Source organism: Electrophorus electricus, chromosome 1 (assembly GCF_041902795.1).
Source record: "Electrophorus electricus isolate QZ-2024a chromosome 1, ASM4190279v1, whole genome shotgun sequence".
NCBI classification, from domain to species: domain Eukaryota; kingdom Metazoa; phylum Chordata; class Actinopteri; order Gymnotiformes; family Gymnotidae; genus Electrophorus; species Electrophorus electricus.
Genome location: NC_137497.1, coordinates 1717838 through 1739094, shown reverse-complemented (window position 1 = coordinate 1739094; position 21257 = coordinate 1717838). Strand labels below are relative to the sequence as shown.

General features: G+C 40.1%; 1 protein-coding gene and 1 pseudogene across 2 annotated transcripts in view; one reads left to right on the top strand and one right to left on the bottom strand.

Moving 5' to 3' along the window:
- Positions 1-21257, bottom strand: part of LOC145656919 (NACHT, LRR and PYD domains-containing protein 3-like) — a 486221-nt gene that overhangs the window by 262240 nt on the left and 202724 nt on the right. The gene's annotated exons all lie outside the window — the stretch shown is intronic.
- Positions 12890-20773, top strand: LOC118241318 (pre-mRNA-processing factor 17-like; annotated as a pseudogene). The gene is made up of 12 exons (XR_014123755.1): positions 12890-13074; positions 13503-13589; positions 13680-13809; positions 13993-14078; positions 14219-14355; positions 14590-14686; positions 14891-15030; positions 16771-16845; positions 18360-18405; positions 19333-19434; positions 19914-20029; positions 20623-20773. The product of XR_014123755.1 is annotated as a pre-mRNA-processing factor 17-like (transcript).

Sequence of the window (21257 nt, the reverse complement as noted above, 5' to 3'; positions counted from 1 at the left end):
ACCTTTGTGTTTGTTCTTTCCAGCAGGATGGATGTCATGTTTTCTGTTGGAGGCTGTTCACCTGTGACTCCTCTGTAAATCCAGAAAGAATGAGACTTAAGAATAATGTGAGGTCTTTCACTTCTTTTGTGCCAATCGCCTAGGTGTAGGCTCCACTAGGTTTTGCTGTTATTCTTTATATCTATGAAATATTTGTTAGGTAGAACTACATATATGCATTAGTTGGGGAAAATAGTACAGATCTTGGTAAATGTAGTTTTAAAATTGTGTCATGTAGCTTATGGCAAACATAAATCAAGCATTCATGTATATGCAAACCATTCATGAAAATATTCAACCATGTTCCTGCATTGACCAATGGAGAACATGAGCTGACACTGGAAAACACAGTAGGCATCGAGCTGCAAATCAATTCTGCTTTATATAAAATAGGATAAAGCATACGTTTCCGTGGTTGGCTTAACAGGAGGAGGAGAAGAGAATTGTGTTTTAGGGGATCACATCATGGTGATTAGGGGTTTGGAGTATCATCTCTCAGGTTTAAACTTGGACACACACACACACACACGATCATACATACATATTCTGTAAGTCTTGCTTTTTTGGGAGGATTGGTACCATCACCTGTGAGCTGTGTCACAGCAGGGTGTTTATTTTAAAAAACAAAACAAAAACCCCAACTTGTTGGGTCAGCCAGCAACTCATTACGATGAACTTCCAGTCACTGAATGTTTTACCATTGTTGTCTTACCTTTGTTTCCAAGTATAGTATATTGTACTTAAGATCTGGCAAAGCTACTGAGATGACTGGTAAAAGATTTACAGGCAGGTGTATTGAGGACTGTTCATGATAATTAATCAGTTTATAGTTACTGAAACATTTCTTTTATATTTTATTTCAGTGTGGAATAGTGGCACCCAGTCAAAGATGAGAGAATTGTTGGTGAAATGTTCTACATGTTCTCTTCACATGTCCACTGTAGATGGCCTTCTCATCCCATGATATTTAACAACCTGTTGGTACAATCAAAATCCTGCTGTATTACTTTGTTTCCTTTGCCACATTGTTTACTGCTGTTGAGGTCATTCTCAGTGAAGGTCCTGATGAAATGTGCTGCATCTGTGGCTTTAGTTCTACTTTCTAGATGACAATGTTTCCAATTATATTTCATATGTATGTTGTACATCTTGAAGTTTGTTTTGACCCCTATGAGCCCTATGTGTACAGTTCTTAGCCACAGTAAGAGAGCTTTTTAAATATTTTTATGTTATTCCATAACCCAAAGTCTGGCCTGCTATTGGGGGTATGTGTGGCTGCCTGATCTGCGAGGACACGAGGCCATTAAACCAGTTGTATTGTATATGGTTTGTTTGCACCTGGAGGCAATTTGCATAACTGGACACTAGAGGGCACTAATAACCAAATGTAGGTGGTTACTGTGCCTTTGGAGAATAAAGGAAACTGAAGAAAAGCCAACCACCGTGTCTTTTCAAGTGTTGTGTCTACTTACTCTGATGTAGTACTTTAGTGTGGCATTACTGGCTATAGATGCAACAATATACAGAGTCATTACATAAATAATTACGTGTAGAAACATATAATAATTACGTTGACCGATTACATAAACGAAGACACTGCGTAGACCAATTATTATAACCAATTATTTTATTAATATGTTTAATGCTCTGCATTTATATATAAGAACTCTGCATTTATATATAAACAGAAGATGGTTAAAAAGTGAAAGTTTTTCCGTTGACTATATCAGGCTGTAATTTTCAAACAAGCACATCTATGTAATGTTCGTATGTTTGATTTGAAATAATGAACATGCATTTCCTGGCAGTCAACCCAGTAATGCAGTGAGTGTTCTATATCTGCAATTGGTTTAACCACGTATTCTGCAGATGTGGTCAGTGCTGTAAATATAACAATATAGTGTATATAAGTCTCTTGTTTAAGTGTGGATGTTGTTGGTGTTTGACCTCACATTAGTCTAAGGGCTACATTGTCTTTGTTGAGTCTTTCAATTAATGTCATCGTGTTTTACACGGCTTGTCTTTGCATCCTACCAAGCCTCCACGTGTTACACTTGGTGGTAATATATATTTTTTATTCTTGATATTGTTATTGTCTTGTTATTGTAGGTACTCCTGTTTTATAGGTGCATTACAGACCTGTGTACAACTACAGACTAATTGATTCTGCATGTGGCCAAGTACAGTATCAGCCACTAGAAAAACTATTTCAGGTGTATTACCATGTTTGTCAAGTACAAGGTTGGTTGCAGGGCAGTGGGTCCCCAAAACTGGACTTCAGAAAATAACAATAATCCACTTTCAATCTCCTTTGTGTAATGACCAGTGGAAATAACCCCAGGTTATTTTATTCATGTGCACAATGCCATGTTGAAGTAAACATTATGTCATACCCGGTGAAAAAGGAGTTTTCATCTCAAGCCTGTAGCTTGAGCCCTGTGTTTCAATAGTCTGCCTTTAGCATTTAGTCTTTAGTCATGTAGTATAAACAGGACTAAATCACTAACCCACAGTAGAAACAGGAGTAAACCACTAACCCACATTAGAAACAGGACTAAACCACTAACCCACAGTAGAAAGAGGACCAAACCACTAACCCACATTAGAAACAGGAGCAAATCACTAACCCACAGTAGAAACTGGACTAACCCACTAACCCACAGTAAAACAGGACTAAACCCCAGAACACCTCAACAGCACAGTAGTCTTCGTTTACCAGAGGAGGATTAGTCCAGGAGCCAACACATCAACGTCCTGCCATCATGTTGTATCACCCAGTTCAATTCCCTAATTCCCAGTATACATTTAGATATTTCTGGCAACACTAACACACATGAGAAGTATGAAAGTAGCCTAAATATGAAAGTAGTTTACATCTGCTGGTTTCTACATCTGGTGATTCTGGAAAGCCAATGCCATGCACAGTTTCACACCTGATCCAGCTGATGGAAGACTTGATGATGAGCTGATGACTTGGATCAGGTGTACTGGGACAGGTTTACTGGGACAGGGAAAGCCAGAAACTGTCAGTCATTGGCTGCACTGCTACCAGCCTTAAATGTATCTGACAAACATGTTATAAAACCTGAAACTGTTTTCTTGTGGCTGATAAACCGTGCATAGCAATATGTAGAAGAATCAATTAATCTGTAGCTATAGGTTATTTTAGTAATTGAGTATTCTGCTAAATACTTCCATTTTGGATTACTTTATCAATCGAATATCAATTGTATCAAATCTGATACAAATTACATTTGCTTTATTAAACAACAATAGTCAATATACAAATCAGAATATGACAAGTCTCTTAAAATTAACAATTTGATTTCTTCCTTAGAAAACTCAACATTTTTATTGTTTACATTGCATACGATAATATCTGTCAAAACTAACCCAAATTAGGGCATTTAAGTGCCATATAACATTCTGGGTTTTAAACAAAACATTTTGTGAAATACAAAAACAAATAAGTAAATATCAAAATTTCTTAATTTCTAATGATTTTAAAAATAAACATACCCATCCTATTTTTCATGGGATCTCTGTATTTCAAGATATGTGCAGGAATATCTGTTTGTGAATGGAATAGTCATTAAACACTATTTGGACAAAGCTAGTGTAATGATGCTAAATGATTGTTAATTACAAAAAACTGTAGATGGTACACTGGTTATATGAATGGAAAGATGATATAGACAATATAGAGTTTTGTTTGCACACATGAAAACCGTAAACCAGGTAAAACTGAGTGGTAGCTCTGTGGTTAAAGTACTCAACTTGTAATCAGAAAAATGCCAGTTTAAGCCCCAACACTAAACATTTGCCACTGTTGGGCCCCTGAGCTAGGCCCTTGGTCCTCAGTTACTCAGATTGCATTCAGTGATAATTGTAAGTCACTTTGGATAAATATGTCATCTGTAAATGTGATTTGCCATTTGCTACTTTCCCAAATCTTTGCAGTATGCTCAGTGGGCCTCAACAATTGTGTGAAAACAGAAACAGTTTTTTAAACCCTTAGCTAGATTGTTTGTCATGGATAATAAAGAGCACGTTAGTTTAACTTTGTCTCTCGCTTTTTCTGTGCCGCCAGCATCACACATGCCAGATAACCTACACTGATTTGATTTTGTATGTTTTTTTTGGGGGGGGTTCTCCTGTATCCTCTGTACAGTACTCAGTGGGTCCTCCTGTGTCCTCTGTGCAGTACTGACTGGGTTCTCCTGTCTAGTCTGTACAGTACTGACTGGGTTCTGCTGTATCCTCTGTACAGTACTGACTGGGTCCTCCTGTATCTTCTGTATAGTACTGACTGGGATCTCTTTTGTCTGCTCAGTCATGCTTCTCCTCAGAGTTACATCGTCACATGGTGAACAAACTAGAGTTCATCAATGTTTTTTATCCCCTCTTCAGTAAAGATGAATCTTCATGACAATGTTACTCTCCCCTGCACTCAGACATGTTCTGGTCTGGTCACATAAACTGTGTATCATAAACAACTTGACATTCTGGCTAAGTGTAACCAGACATCCTGCCAGTCAGAGGAGGGATTTCACATGTCACATTATCAGTACCTGAAGGGAGATCCTCAGCATCACTGATGCACTGATGCTGATAGAACTTTATTGATCCTGGGGGGGGGGGGGATGTTGCATCGTTACAGCAGTAGAATGTAGAATTGTAAACATCACAACCATCAATTATCATTAATGTTTGGTATCAGATTTGCAGCTCTGTAGTTACATGATCAAAGGAACTGTATATTATAATGAAGTTCCTGACTGGATTTCTCCTCAGCTTTGAATTCTTCAGTTCAGATTAAGCATGGTGAACCTCTGATGTTGGATTTGCTCATATCAGAGTCAGTGGAGGTGATTTATAACAACACAGGTGCAGCTGCTCCCTCTAGTGGACAGATCTGCACAGTGGATGGCCACTCACTGGAGTGTCGTTCATCTCTGCTGTTGAGCTGAGAGGAACAGCATCATCTGATAGTGGAGTTTACACGATCTGGGACACCAGTAATGAAGAGGTCATTCATACATACACAGTTAAAAGGTGAAAGGTGTGTGTTTGTGTTGTTTCTGTAGATTGTGTGTCATCTGTAACTATTGTGTCATGATGGTTTATTATTTGGTGGATTTTGTTATTAAGGAGCATCAGAGTGATGCTACAGTTGTGAATGGTGGTGGTTATTGAAGTGGTTACTATGGAAACTATTTAAATTTTCTTCATACTGTTTTGGTAGGATGTTGTTGGTGTTGTTGGGCCACTGTAGGCAGTGGTACTGCAGTGGATGCTTAGTGTTTAAGGTATTTGACTTGTAATCAGAAAGTTACCAGTTCAAGCCCCACCACTGCCAAGCTGCCCCTGAGAAAGATCCTCAATTGCTCAAAGTTGTACTCAGCTACAAGTCCAAGTCACTTTGGATAAAAGTGTCAGCTAAATGCTGTAAATAAATGGTGGTGTGTGTCTAGTTTTTTCGAGGGAAGCGTTCCCTGCTCTATCAGTTGTTTGTCTGGCTACCCTATGCACCTCCTCTGTAGTGTGGTGGTTCAGATGGATGTCCTTGTGAGGGCAGTGGTTTGATTCCCATACTGGGCTGGTCAAGTGTGTCTTTCTCTAGTTATCACCAAGCACCTGTACACCAAATATTTCAGAGATTATTTACTTATTTATATTTACATCAAGAATCCCATCATGACAAAGAGAATCAGAATTAATCTCTGAATTTGTGCGTTGACAGTTTGCCCAATCTGGAAAGTGTTAATTAATTCACCGAGTCATATATTCTCATAACTATAAATGTGAACATATCTGATGTTTACTTTGCCTGCATACGAACTAAATGAATAATTTCAGCCATCAGAAAAGAGTCACTTTCAAAGGCACTCGGTGACTCAGGCAGACACTCACACACACGCCTCTCCACACAAGCAGTAACACCTGGAAGACAGACAATACAGCAACACAGTCCATCTCGAGTTGTGAAGCACCACTTCAGGCGCGCTGCTTGAATTTAATCAGTCATTTAAATCATTTTAATCATGTCATGTAGCCAGATAATCAGACACTGTATTTCACACAGAAATGACCGACAGACAGGTTAACGAGCGGCTAGCTAACTCGTGCGGTTCGCCCATTAATTCTCACTTTTACCGTAAAGTCTTGACGTACCGAGACCGGGAATTAAAGCCAGAAAAAAAGGACGCTCGGCTTCACTTACCGCACGCTGTAAAGCAGAAGTGAGACAAGGCAACAGCACAGCAACGGGATAGCAACAGGAGAGCCAATGAAAATTCGAGAAGCAAATTGGAACAGACCAATGAGAGGACGCAAGTGTTCTGGAACATACTGGAACAAAATCAGGGTCAGTAGAATGGGGGTCGACATGTAGAGACGGACAGAGCCAGAAAACGAAAGCAAAACACAATAACAAAGAACAAATACACTGACAGAAACACAACTGGGAACAGGTTACATGGCAAAAATGTGGAATAAAGAACACATGCTACACGAACAGCGAACACAACAGGGGCTTAATATAAATGGAGGCTTAGTGCAGTGAGCACAGGATGAGTAAACAATAACCAGCGACAAAACTAGAGACACAAGTAAAATATACACAATATATAACAATAATATACACACGAGTTAACAATAATATATACACGAGTTAACAAGGAATATATACACGAGTTAACAATAATATATACACGAGATAACAAGTAATATATACACTAGTTAACAGGTATTATATACACTAGTTAACAATAATCTATATACTAGTAAGCAATAATATATACACAAGTTAACAATAATATATACACTAGTTAAAAATAATATATATATGTGCGAGTTAACAAGTAGTATATAAACTAGTTAACAAGGAACATATACACTAGTTAACAATAATATATACAGGAGCTCGAGGGCTGTTTAGCTGTGGGGATAATTAGGGTTGAGTGGTAACTGGCTGAGTGGTAGTTGTGGGTGAGGGTTTGATTAGTTCTCCCTATAGTTCTGGCTGCGGGAGTTAGGGAGAGAAGAGGGTCTGTGCTGTTTAAATGAAAATTAAATCATGTTTGATTATGTTAAAAAACTTTAAGAAAATGACATTTGTGCATCCAAGTACGAGAAAGCTCAACCGATTTCTATCGACTTGTGGCGAAACGGCTGCTCCTTTCCCATAAGTATCATTCAACGTTCATACAACATATAACACAAAGAGAAACGTTGTAATTTGACAAAACAATAATGTTTTGAGGAATGAGGAAATAAAAATTAGGAAATGTATTATTAGATATAAATAGCGAAATGCTCCGTCTATTATAACAAGTATCTTAGCTAGCCTAGCCAGCTAAGTTAGCCAGCTAGTTAGCTAATGTACCTCAAGAAAGGTAGCTAAGCTAGTTAGCCAGCTAGCTAAATTACCCAGCCAGCTGTATGTTGTAACTTGCATAACGAACAAATTTTAGCACAAATAGCAAATATTGTAGCTAGCTGGTTGTCACAAAATAGTGTTGTTCTTTGTAATTATAATTTGGATCTATGATGGTGTAATTCTGTCATGTTTATTAGCTAGCTAGCTAGTTATTTAACGTTGTGAACATGACAGAAAACTCCTAGCTAACTGTATTAGCTAGCTATGTTAGCTAGTTAGCCTGATAAATGTGTGTATGTTTGGTCCGGGGCTTGCTTTATTCAGCTACAGTCTTATTTGGTTAAATTAGCTAGCTGGCTAACTAACAATGCCTAATGAAATCTAAAACTGTGGGTGTCAAGGGGGGTGCAGGTGTCTGCTTGCGTATCTTCTGCCAAGAGCTTGGTAGGCGAGCTAATTAGTCAGCTGACAACTGGCCGTTTAGCAGCTAAATGTAGGCCTGTGAGTGGCAGCAAACGTCTGAGGCATTTTAATGAGTTGTTTCATCATAAAAATGTTGATTCATTGCATTTAAGTTCGAGAGGAATTTTGTTCCTTAAACTAGCTAGTGACCTGATAGATTTTATTATTGCAAATATGTAGGTACATGATAGCATGCATACAACATATTACCTAGTTAAAACTTATTTGTATCTGGGTAAACAAAACAATGCCTCAGCCCTATGTTGATATTATGCTTATAGTTATATGTTATTATTATGCTTATATTAAGAGAATTGTGTTTCTCTTTCCATAGGTTAGTTTCTAAAAGTAAGATTAATCTTTCATATTAAGATGGACAGTGACTGCTATAGTATTTATCTATAGCTGTTAGTAGTGATATTGATGCCTGTTAAGGTAACTTTTTTATCAAATTTCTTATTTTGTTTGCCTTTTTTGCAATGTAATTTGCAGGTTTAACAGCTGGTTAGATTTGACGGTTTGTGTAAGTGCAGTTTGATACAAATTCATAATTCATAAGGTTGCCAAGTGGGACTAATTATGCAGTGTAGTGTACATAGGTCTATGTCAAATCCATTAAAAGTGAGTAGAAAGTTATTAAAACTGCCATTTCTTCATAACTGCGGTGGTTCTGTAGTTACTGAGATTATGTGGAAATATCAGTATACTTGAAAGCATTTGTAAATTAGCAAAATTAACAATACATATATGAAGCTGAAGTGCTTTTATCATATAGCTAAGCATTGTTGTGCAGAATACAAAGAGTTACCTGTCCACATATAAAACAGAAACAGACCAATGGATACTTTCACTCCATGCAAGACATGTTAGTCAGTCAGCTAACTTCAGTATGTATTTACAACTGATCATATGTCATTGGATTCTATTAAACACATGTAATGTAGGCATTTGCTGTTAATAGAAGGGTCAACACACTAAGAACATTTTAATTAATAACAGTTTATTCATAACATAATTATGACATTTTAGCCCACATCCAAGTTCCACTCTAAGCAGGACTTTAGCCTGAGTATTACTGGCACTGACCTCTCTATTTTCACATGAACATCTGTATTTGATAGAGACTATAATGCACTTCTATAAGTTGGCAAATGCTGTAAATGTACACTAATGTCCACATTTATGTTTCTGTAGGTTCAGATTACCTCACATTTACCATCTAAATCATAACCTTCTGTATTCAGCGACTAGACCAACAGCAGCCAGTCTAAATGTAAAATGATTTAAATGAAGTAAATGACAAACATTCCTTTAAAGTATTTTGGCTCTTGTACAATGCCACCATAATGTGGGGATATTATTTGACTCTTATTCAGTGACATTAGAAAAAAGACAAATTACAAGTATAGAAACATTGAGAGTAACTGGTTATGAAAAGGGGAAACTTGGTCACATTATATTTAAAGCTAGCTACAACATGTCTCAACAGCTAAGAATCCTCCCATCCTCAACTACTCCACAGCAAATTACATTTCATGTTTAAATACCATTTAACAGTATTTCAGGATTTCGGCATTATTGCAGGATTACATTTAACATTTAATCATTGGCATCATATGACGTAGAGTAGATTTTAAAATCAGTTTAGTCTTTTTTTAATATGACAAATGATGGATTATTAGTATAATAAATGTGGTTGCTATGGTGTTGCTAGGGTAAATGTTGAGGGATATTTTGTTGTGGGGGTAATTTTTCTTGCATGTAAAATGAAACCTGAAATACTGTTGAGTTGTTAAACCATTCCCAGGTAGTTGTGAATGCCAGGATGTTAGCAAGTGGTTGCTAAAGTGTTACCAAGTGGTTACTATGGTGTCTCAAGTGGCTGCTAAGGAATTACCAAGTGGTTGCTTTTGGGGTGCCAGGTGGTTGTTATCGTCTTGCTAGGTAGTTGCTATGGAGTGCCAAGTGGTTGCCAGAGTGTTGCTATGGCTGTGGAGTAGTTGGAGAAGGACGATGGGGTATTTAGTTGTTGGGGTAGTTGTGGTTGAGGGCTGTTAGTCTAATGGGGTAATTGTTGTTTAGGGGTATTAAGCTACATGGGAAATGGTTGAGGGCAATTTGGCTGATGGGGTAGTTGTTGAAGGACTGTGGTTGTAATTTGAAGTGAAGGCTAATTGGCTATGGGGTAGTGTCCAATGTCAGCCAGAGGAGGATTTTTGAGTCTTGGTTCCTCTCAAGGTTTCTTCCTCTTGCTCTAGGGAGTTTTTCCTTGCCCCTGCCACCCTTGGCTTAGTCACTGGGGGCTTGGACTTTGACATTTGTAAAGCTGCTTTCTGGGGTAGGTGTTGCGGGGCTGTCAGTGGGCTATTTGGCTGTTGGGGGTATTTAGATTTGAGGGGTAATAGCATCAAAGGAAACAAATGGGCAGCTCTGAAAGTTCTCTGTGTAAAGAACTGGCGGAGAAAGAGCGGAAAGCTCTTAGCATGAAGAAAGTGTGACGGAAGCACATGACAGCACCACTCTCCTCCTCTTCCTCTCCTTCATCACGCTTTCTCTCATACACCCCATGTTCTCTCCTTCCTCTCTGGAACCCTGCTGTGCTACAGCACTCAGCTACTAGTGTACACCTCTCTCTCTCTCTCTCTCTCTCTCTCTCTCTCTCTCTCTCTCTCTCTATCACAAACACACACACACACACTACACCTCACTCTCTCACACAAACTATACATCTCTCTCACACACACACTGTACCCCTGTCACACTCTATACCTCACTCTCACTCTGTCACATACACACACTACACTTTTCTCTCTCTCACACACATATACTATACCTCTTTCTCACACACACTACACTTTTCTCTCTCTCACACACATATACTATACCTCTTTCTCACACACACTACACCTTGCTCTCTCTCTCTTTCACACACACATACATTACACCACTTTGTCTTTATTTGACATGTACAAAAAATCAAAGCACTCAACAGCAATAAGAGTCAGCATTCAGGAAGTTGAAAAATCAGAAGATGAACTTCTGTACTACTGATACCAGCAGGGGTTACTACAAAGGAATTCCTTGACATCAACTGAAACTTTAATTCTGGGGTCTTTTATCCTTCTCCCTCTTAGTGAGTGTCATTCCTCCAATCACGGTCCTCTCTCTTATTTCCATATCTCTTAGTGAAGTATCATTCCTCCAATCACGGTCCCCTCTCTTATTTTCATATCTCTTAGTGAAGTGTCATTCCTCCAATCACGGTCCTCTCTCTTATTTCCATATCTCTTAGTGAAGTGTCATTCCTCCAATCACGGTCCTCTCTCTTATTTCCATATCTCTTAGTGAAGTGTCATTCCTCCAATCACAGTCCTCTCTCTTATTTTCATATCTCTTAGTGAAGTGTCATTCCTCCAATCACAGTCCTCTGTCTTGCCTTCTGTTTTTAATCTCACTTTCTCTTCTAGAGAGCTTTGGACAAACGTCCATTAATACCTGCTTGATCAGACCATCATTGTGTATTAACACCTGCTGTTTTGTCATCACTTTTCTCCAGTTGTTATTTATGATCCAGGTTATGGTGTGAGTGTGTGAAGGTCTACAGCATTGTTGCCCTGATATACTGTCTTAAATGAAGTCCCAGGTCAACAGATTTACTGTGTTAAATTAAGTGAGAGCAGTAAAGAGAAGGGGGAGGTATATTTTTATCCTTTTGTTCAAAAAGTGCAAATAATTGGCCGCTTACATTTGTGTACACTTAGTGTACACTTCTCTCTCTCTCTCTCTCTCTCTCTCTCTCATATATATATATATATATATATATATATATATATATATATATATATATATATATAATCTCACACACACTACACCTCACTCTCACACACACTACCACCTCTCTCTCTTTCTCTTTCTATCACACACACATACAGACGCACACACACACACACACACACACACACACACACACACTTCACTCTCTCTCTCACACACATACATTATACCACTTTGTCTTTATTTGACCTGTGCAAAAAATCAAAGCACTCAACAGCAATGAGAGTCAGCATTCAGGATGTTGTCATATCTCTTAGTGAAGTGTCATTCCTCCAAACACAGTCCTCTCTCTTATTTCCATATCTCTTAGTGAAGTGTCATTCCTCCAAACACAGTCACAACAGTAGACACAACAGTAGTAAATGTAATTGATTTATTATTTATTAGCTAAATATATACAGCTGATGTGCTGTGATGTCTTAGGGTTAATATGATGAATGTGAACCTTGATGGCAAAGTTATAGGTTAGTTCATTATGTAACATAATGTAATATTGAATATAGTCTGATAATGTGCTCTCAGTGTACTAACTAGAGTAAGTGAGTTATAGGTTAGTTCATTATGTAACAATGTAATATTGAATATAGTCTGGTAATGTGTTCTCAGTGTACTAACTAGAGTAAGTGAGTTATAGGTTAGTTCATTATGTAACATAATGTAATATTGAATATAGTCTGATAATGTGCTCTCAGTGTACTAACTAGAGTAAGTGAGTTATAGGTTAGTTCATTATGTAACATAATGTAATATTGAATATAGTCTGATAATGTGCTCTCAGTGTACTAACTAGAGTAAGTGAGTTATAGGTTAGTTCATTATGTAACATAATGTAATATTGAATATAGTCTGATAATGTGCTCTCAGTGTACTAACTAGAGTAAGTGAGTTATAGGTTAGTTCATTATGTAACATAATGTAATATTGAATATAGTCTGATAACGTGCTCTCAGTGTACTAACTAGAGTAAGTGAGTTCCTTTATGTTTTCTTCTTAGAGGCAGTACAGAAGTTTGAACAGAAGTGAAAACAGAATTCTTTTGAATTACTAAATCACATTCAATCATTTAATCAAAGCTGATGTATTCTTCAAAGTTCAAAATCAAAAGTCAGGAAATAACGAACCTGGCAACATTAATGAATGATATTAATGTTCGTGACGAACACCAACAACATTCAAGATGCCGATAGTGGCAGGTTGTCTCGCTGCATACGGGAGTGATTCGGAATCAGAAAATGAATCAGCCCAATACAAGTCCCGAGAAAGTAGACCCAGACGCAGTCTCACATCTTCAGCCTTTAAAATCTGGAAGAAAGACGAGTTTATCTGTTCTTAATTCAGCACCTGAGGTCGCCGTCAAGGTATGGTACATGTCGGCTAGCATGTCTGGGTAGCTAACGCTAACTAGCTTACTCGCTAACGGTAGCTCGATTAGCTAGTTAGCTAACCTAGCTAAATAACTTGCTCAGCTAGTTAACGCTACCTAGATAAATTTTATTTGACGCGAGTTTCTTCGTGTGGTTATGTTTAAAACCTTTATATAGGACTCATATACGGTGACATGAAGTGTGGTGTGCCGCCTAAAAGACAACAACGCTAGCGTAACTAAGAATATCATGAAGTAACACAATGTGTAAATAGCTTGCAAAGTAGCTAGCTAGGTGGCTATCTTAATAATATCCTTCATTAATGTTGCCTAGCTTCGTTATTTCCTGACTTCTTAAATAACCAGCGTTCGTTGGCCATCTAGATTGTTAATTTACTATGTCTTCGTGTTGCTGTATTGCAGGAAGATGTTGAGACGGGCACACACATTGATCCCTCACTCAAAGAGCTCCTCTACAACCCTACTTACGAAACCATGTTTGCACCCGAGGTAAGGTCACGGTCAAGAGAGTTTATATGCGGTAAAGGAACCATTTCAGTGTTTTGTTTAACGTAAAGCCCCGTCCTCTGTGTGTTGTAGTTTGGACCAGTTAATCCATTCAAAACGCAGCAAATGGCTGCGCCAAGGAACATGCTTTCTGGATATGCTGAGCCCGCCCATGTCAACGATTTCATGTTTGAACAACAAAGAAGGACGTTTTCCACTTTCGGTAAGGGACATGCATATTTTACATTTACTAAAGAGAATTTGTGTCTCAGAATGATTTGATCATGGTGCAATAGCCAGTGTTGTCAGTATTCTCACCACACCAGTTATATTGAGTATTATGAAATATTCATACTTAGTTTAAATCTTTATTTCTGAGCACGAGATGCTCACTATATTTTAATAGGGTATGCGTTAGACCATCTGTGGACAGCAGTCAAGTCTCATCGAGCAGCTACATAGGAGCAGTGGAGGAAGCAGAGAAAAAGAAAGGTACTAGACATGACCTGGTTTTTCTCTGCTCATTGGTTGCAATTGGTTGTGGGTCTGCCTGAAGCTACAACCACCCCATCCCACCTTCCCTGTTGCTGCTTGGACAGTTCTTTGCAGCTGTGCACATCTGTTCTCCACAGGGTTGACCGTGTTTGAGTCGGGCCTAAAGAAGGAGAAGAGGAAGCGTGTGAAAGGGGGAGACGCATCAGAGATCGACAGCTTCTTGGGGCCCTGGGCCAAGTATCAGGATGAGAAGGACGTGGCCAAACCTTCAGAAGTCAGAGTTTGCCCACATGGGTTCCTTACACTCTATGATAATCACTTGGGTTTTTTTTGTTTGTTTTTGTTTTTATATTTGCTTGCTTTGCACCTTGTGGCAGGCTGTCTACTCCAAATTTGTTAGCCGTTACTTCACAACATAAAGGCTAGGTTTAGCCTAGGCAGCGCGTTTATATATCATTTACTTCAATTGCACTTTGAGGATCCCACTCTGTCATATTCTGTTTGATAGGAGGAGCAGAAGGAGCTGGACGAAATCACGGCAAAGAGGCAGAAAAGAGGCAAGAATGAGGAAGAGGCCTTTGCTGAGGAGAAAACCATTCTACACGGTAAGACACATGGCAGCTGTTCCAACCCATTACGCTTCACAGAGTCAGATTTACTTTTGTCCACAGCATGAATTTGTTCAGCTCCCGTTACTTTCTTAAAGCTAGCAGGACTACCATAATCCCTCTCAAGTTTCTCTGATTTTCTTTTTGTTGAAATGGCTAAAAGCCTCTTTCCTCACCCTTTGATGTGTCTTTGCTCCACAGTCAAAGACGCGTATGACTACCAGGGCCGCTCGTACCTGCACGTCCCGCAGGACGTGGGCATTAACCTGCGCTTGGCGGAAACACACGACAAATGTTACCTGCCCAAGAAGCAGCTGCACGTCTGGACCAGGCACACCAAGGTGAGGAGGCGTGTGTGTGTTCTTGTGCATTCACATGTGCGCGCATGTTCACATGCGTGCGCATCTGCTTTTATGAGTGGAATGTAGTGAGAGTAGACCGACTCTGATTAATTATCTAATGCATAATGATATCTAGTGCATAATGATGATGGAATGACAAATTAGTTTTGTTCATGTATTTGGGAGTGAGAGAGCGAAAGGGAAATGCATTACAGAGGAGGATGCTTTTATGCTTGGTGGAAAATATCCGGAGAAATTACTTGCCTACATGGTACCATTTTTGAATGGAAGTGTTTTTACGAAGTGGCACAATATGAACAAAATATTAATTTCAGCTATTTTGAATAGAGATTGCACTAATACTTGAGCTGGAATACATCCTGTTTTCAGTTTAGTCTCTATGAAATCATTATGTTACATTTATATTGGACTTTTCTAGCCAAGGGTGCTTTATAAACTATTTTTAAAAAAGGGAAAGAAATTGTATATTCAATCAATATACTATAATGTAATTGGTTTGTAGATTTATCTTAGAGTGGTACTGTGGTCACAAGTATTAATTTAAATGAACTGTAAGTAGTGTATTACATTACAAAGTTAGAATGCATGTCTGTGATTGGTCAGGAAGTTTGAGTAGCTGTGATTTGTTAGAACACAGAGTACGTTCACCAGGGCTATCAGCTACAATTAGAGGGCCCTGGACGTATGCAGTGGTTGGGACGTTCATATGAAAAATACTGCCGTTTGTAACTTGCAGTGTTCTAAAGCATCAGCCAGTGAGAGAAACACAAACATAATTTTGGTTTTAATTTTGCAGTTAATGAATTGGCTCAAGTCTTGATTAGGATTAGATTTACTCTGTCTCACATAATGTCTGCTTTCAACGTGATTGGTGTTTGCCGTTTAGACTTGTGAACTCCTTAGCCTGGTCTGATATTCACTCACGATGTTTTCTGGAGCACTGGAGGTCAACATACCCGTCTCTCTCCTTCTTTTCTTGCTCCTCCTTTCTTCTATCCCTTTCTTCCTTCTTTCTTCATCTCTTCATCTGTGTGTCAGCCTCAGAGCACTTCCTTTATTTTAGCAAGTGTCAGAATGTTGATTTGAGATCAGCTCCCCCACATTCTTTTCTGTTCCCAGTGCCAATCCCAAGTCCAGAACCTTGGCGCTGTTGATGTCTGTTGGAGTCACATCGTATTGGCATCTAAACTTTGAATGTGAACACATTGTGTGATGTCAGTTATGTCTGTGTGAAATCAAAAGTGTTTGCACTTAAGCTAGCAAAGTGAGCTTGCTGTTGAAATGCCCCCATTTTACATACAATATGTACAGAAAACCGGTCAGGGTGCTACTGAAGTTAGTAGAGCACTTCAGTACCGGTGTCGAGGCCTGATGCTTCTGTTACCACTTCTCCACTGTTCGTTATGGTGTAAAAGGCATCAGTCCAGGCTCATTCTATTAACGGTGGGAAATGTGGTCAGCACTGGGTGCAGTCATTCGTTCCTTGAAAACACTCTCGTTTTAGTTTATCCACGCAGCCACAGAATAATCAGGACGCAGCTCTCAATTAAGGCAGCACTGAACATTACATTTGTGGGCCACGACGCCAGTGTGCGAAAGAGTAGAAGCTAACCTCGTGGCCCTTGTAAATGGCTCTTGAAAGCAGGTGGTGTTTAATTGCACATGAAGTGCACACACACAGTTGGCTCATCTCCTCTCAACTCCACCTTCCACTCGTAGGGTGTCAGCGCCATTCAGTTGTTTCCTGGGTCTGGCCACCTGCTTCTCTCCTGCTCTATGGACTGTAAGATCAAGGTAGGTTTTATCTCTCACACTCAGACTTATTGAGCATACCTCTGGGGAAAACAAAGTGGTGTTCATTCTGATGGCTGTTTCTGAGGATGGTGGGTGGCTGGGGGGGTTTACAAATCGTTTTTCTAAGCAATTACTCTTTGTCTGCAATTTTTTTTCATAAGAATTCACTATTATAAGTATCGGCAGGGATGTGTTGCATAATGCCGAATACCTTCGCCTAACAGGCTCCCAAATGTGGGTATTCAGTGAGGAATATGATCATTAATTTATGTAGTACGTTTCTCACTGTTAAGGCCACTTTGCAATAGCAATAATAATAATGTTACAAATTAGTGGTCGACTAATTAATCAACTGATTAATGCCATTTTGTGACGGTCGGCTTTAGCTGATCGCCCCCTCTCCACCCTTCACCCCTGTGGCAAAGTTAGTTTAAGAATTGCCTTTGGAAATTGTTGCATTTTTTTTCTAATTTAGTTGCTACATTTTTTTTTAATCAGTGCACTACAGAGTGCAGATCTACAACAGAGATAATGCAGACAATAACAGTGTTAAATGTTCATTTAAATTCTGCAATTTTTGGTCGCATTTGTTGTTAATATTAAATTGTTGTATTTTATAAGGTGCAGAAAGTTATACCAGTATTATATATTGCCCATCTGCCTCCCTACTCTCTAAATATTGCCATCAGCCATTGAAAATCTTATAGCGGTTGCCCTCTAATACGAATAAAATAAGTTACAGATAGCTTGGTTCTATCCTTAAGATGAGTGATTTTTACTTTTGCAAAATAAATTGTTGCTACATGCAATATCTGATCCCTAACCATTCAAGAAACGTTTGGAAGCCTGTATAAGGAGAGCTGAATAATGGAAAAACAGACTTGTGTTTTACTGTGCTTGGCTCTTTTTAGAAGTCTTCCTGACTGGATATCAGTTATTTTTAGATACCCTTAGACAAACATATAGATATATCATAGTCAGTAGAGGTCAGTACTGCCTGCTTTACATTTACCTGACGATATTATCCGAAGCGACTTACAATGTTGACTGAGTACAATTTGAGCAATTGAAAGTTAAGGGCCTTGCTCAGGGGCCCAACAGTGGCAATTTGGCACCAGTGGGGCTTGAATTGGCAACCTTCTGATTACAAGCAAAGTATCTTAACCATTGGGCTATCATTGGCGGCTCTGCACAGAGGACAGCAAAGCAGAGTTCAAATGTTGGGTCATCTTCATAATTTGGAGCATTTTGTTCTTAGCCCACTCTGCAGTGTGATTAATTTGATCTATTTGCCCTAGCTTGCTGATTGCCTTTGCTTTCTTCAGCCATGCTAACAATCATTTCAAATAGCTGAAAGCAGAATTTAAGAAGAGATCATGGATGTGTCCACCAGCCAACCCACGCAAACATTTACGCACTGTTTCCTGGGAAGACATTTTAGCACTGCTTTCAGTTTCTGCCATTTGTCATATCTGTCTGGCATGGGATTTAAAGCTCTTTTTTTCCTTTTGTAGCTTTGGGAAGTCTACAGTGACAGGAGGTGCTTACGGACATTTATTGGTAAGAAGGGGTGTTTCCTGAGTAGCTGTTTCATAATCCAGAAAGCTCTTGACTCCATCTTAGAATGCTGTTGTAAAAGGACATTTAGGGCACAAATTTTAAAGGAAAAGAACTCAGGTTTGCAATGTACCTGCAGAAAGATCTGGTGCTCCAGATGAATATAGTGATGTTATTTTGTTTGCACCTCGAGGCAGAGAATTGATGAGACTGAGCTTAAGAACATGAAAGGCTCTCAGAACACGGTGCCCTCTGATCAATGTCTCTCCCTCTTTCCCTGCTTCCCTCTGTCTCTCCCTCCTCTGTTCTCTTTATTGAGCTTTGTCAGATACCACCAGAATGTTTTTGCTTGTGTTATGGTTTCATGAGGGAGCGTGCAGGTAACGTGTACAGAATCTTCTGATGTTTTCCCAGCCTATAGACGAAGTGGAGTAAAGTCGAAACGGGCTTTTCTACTGGTCCGGTTGTGCTTGTCGAGATCCATCCATCGTGTATTATTCAACAATGAGGCGGTTGCCGGGCGATCGAGCCCCGCAGCATGAGCACCGGCTCACTGGAGGCGTCGTTAAGGGGTCCCTGCTACCCAAGCCAGTATCTGTGGGGCACCGTCCCGGTTACATTCGCCAGCTGTTGCAGAAACCCCTCCAAACCAGTGCTGGGTGGTCCACAGCAAGTTTTGTCTCATAACTGACAAAATGTTGCATGTACAAATAGAAAAGAATAGAGCAGGATACTCTGTCGGTGTATCTCTCTCTTTCGCGTTCTCTCTCACATGTACTGTCACATTATACTTCTTGTTGTCATGTCGTTTTCCGCTGGTGATCTCAGTCTACCTTATTATATGTGCTTGTCCGGGACACAACAGTGTCAGAACAGATGAAGGCAAATGCTAATGGCTTGCTTTCTCCATGGCCCTTCTCCTTGCTGCAGGTCACAGTAAGGCAGTGCGCGACATCTGCTTCAACAACGCTGGAACTCAATTCCTCAGCGCCGGTTACGATCGCTACCTCAAGCTGTGGGACTCTGAGACAGGTGAGCACCACGCACACACCTTTTGGAGACCAACCTGTTTTCTGTGCCTCCCTAGCTTCCAAGTGTTTCTCTCACATTGAGTTGGCATGCAACTTTTCTGTAGTTGGGGTCTTTAAAGAAGCACTCTGCCAGTCATGCACTCTGCCAGTCACGTCTCTGTACGGATGGGAGTCTCCTTCACCAGCATATACTCGTCCCTTCTCTCTGCTCCTCCACTAGGAGGAGCCACTCGTACAGGGCGCACAGGGTTGTTCTTGGGTCAGATTCTGAAACCGGATGTGGGGTAACTCGCACCGCTGTGCTTTGATCAGTGCCATCCGTGTCTGAGCTTATGATTCACTCACTCAGGCGGCCTGCTTCCTTCCAACCCCGTACTCCTCTGGGGAGAGGAGTGCACCTCCTGTGTGCTGAAAGAGGTTGAGGGGTGGAGGATGTTCGTGTCTGCTGGCCACTCTTGACAGAATTCCTTCTGCCTTCAGGTCAGTGCATCTCCAGGTTCACTAACAGGAAAGTCCCCTACTGTGTAAAGTTTAACCCAGACGAGGATAAACAAAACCTGTTTGTTGCCGGAATGTCGGACAAGAAGATTGTGCAGGTAAGCTAAATGCATACATGGGGGGGTGTACGTGTGCACATGCCTGAGATAGACTGCCTGAGACTGTCCTTAGCGTTCATCTTGCTGTTAGTTTTTAGGTGTTAGACTGTCCACACATGCATGCTCGCACATCCCCAAACCCACACCCAAGAGAAGCCTTGGTTACCCTCAGTAAATCTGAAGACAGGACCTTATTTCACGCTCTGTGCTTCCCTCAATAGAAGGAGAGAGTGTTTGTGTGTGTATGTGCAATGTGAGGAGGAGGGGTACTGAAGGATGGATAGATTCACATGAGGGAGAAGTTGAGGAGGAGAGCGAATGAGTGCAGTCCTTCAGCAGCAAACATGATGGGAGTAAATAATCAAAGCTGAAAAACTACTCACCTCTCCTTCCCTCAGTCTCCAGCTCCATCTCATCAGTCTCTGTCACAGGCAGAGACCAAAAGTCATCATCTGATCTGCTACCGTAGGGATACATTAGAGAGTGTGTGTGTGTGTGTGTGTGTGTGTGTGTGTGTGTGTGTGTGTGTGTGTGTGTGTGTGTGTGTGTGTGGAGAATAAAGCCCTGTTCCTGCCCCGCTGTCACCTACCTAGTGGGACATCCGCTCTGGGGAGGTGGTGCAGGAGTATGACCGCCACCTGGGAGCCGTCAACACCATCACGTTTGTGGACGAGAACCGCCGCTTCGTCAGCACCTCCGATGACAAGCTTGCGCGTGTGGGAGTGGTGAGTGGGCGGTGCCACATTCACATATGAATGAACAACCTTTTGTTTCTCATATTGATTTTAACTCGGTGTGTTGTATGTGACCACACTGAACTTGATGGGTTGCTGGTTAATGTGTGAGTCGAATGCAGAATTGGCCAGCAATAGTTGGATTCAGTGCATATGGGGAAAGTTTTTAGATGCATATTTAAAATGTTTCATTTTCAAATGCAAAACATTGACTTAAACTGTGTGTATAGACACGCTCCAGCTGGCCATGTCAACATCTGTGTGCAGTATAATCTGTAAAAGACATTAAGCAAATGCACTGTTTTAATATTGTAATTGCATGCAGAACCGAGGTAAATAAGTTCTTTGCCATGAGACCTCCCTGCTTGAGGAGTCTCCATTGCTCTGGGCCATAACGTGGATTTGTCTGTTGTCTTGGGTGTCTAGTATTCAGACCCCTCTGCAAAAAATATAAAACACCTGGGGCTAGTCAGTTATCTGTCTCTTGGCGAGAG